The following is an 875-nucleotide window of genomic DNA, read 5'->3' on the forward strand; positions in this document are numbered from 1 at the left end:
GGAAACACTGAGCTGGGGACACATCCTTTCCTCTACAAGCAGCGCAGAAGTGTGCAGCAGCAGCAGCCCAGCCTGGCAGGTCCCTGCAGGAAAATACTCCGCAGCTTCCCTCATTCCTCCCCGAAAGGAGAACCAGGAAGACGGTGACTGTACAATAACAACTCCACTCAGACTGCTAGACATCTTATAATGGCCATAAAGGGTTAATCTCTTCTGCACACCCCTGCCAGTCCAAACCCTCACAACCTGCAAGTCGGTTCTGTAGTGCACAAACATAGGGACCTGCTATCCTCATCATCAGTGTTATATATTTAAAGGCCAGATATATTAAATACAATGAAAACTATGGGGACCAGCGAGCTCATAAAAAAAGGGACAATAATTAGAGAAAGGCTATATTATTATTATTATTATTATTATTTATTTCCTTTTTATGTTGCAAAAATAGAGACCACGTGACAAACAAAAATCTATTTCCATCTCTGAAGAAACATTTCGTTATCCTGTTTCTATGAACATCTCTTTCTTGTACAAAAAAAAAAACCTCAGAAAAATATAACTATAAAACAAGATTTACTACAAGTATATCCATCTCTGAATTATGTCACATGTATTTCTCCCATATCCATATCTTATATGTATCTTGGCATATCTATATAGCTATGTATATATATGTTTATCTTATAGCTATCGGATTTATCTATTTAGTTATTTATTTCATATCTATCCATTTGACCATTGGGACTATATGTGTAAAAATTGTTGTTATGAGTATTATACATTATCGCAATTATATTTATTTTTATATTTATTACTCAATAATTGTATGTAGCAGTATCGAAATAATCATTCCACTTCATAGTAGATACAAATAT

Source organism: Rhinoderma darwinii, chromosome 4 (genome assembly GCF_050947455.1).
Source record: "Rhinoderma darwinii isolate aRhiDar2 chromosome 4, aRhiDar2.hap1, whole genome shotgun sequence".
Taxonomy (NCBI): Eukaryota; Metazoa; Chordata; class Amphibia; order Anura; family Rhinodermatidae; genus Rhinoderma; species Rhinoderma darwinii.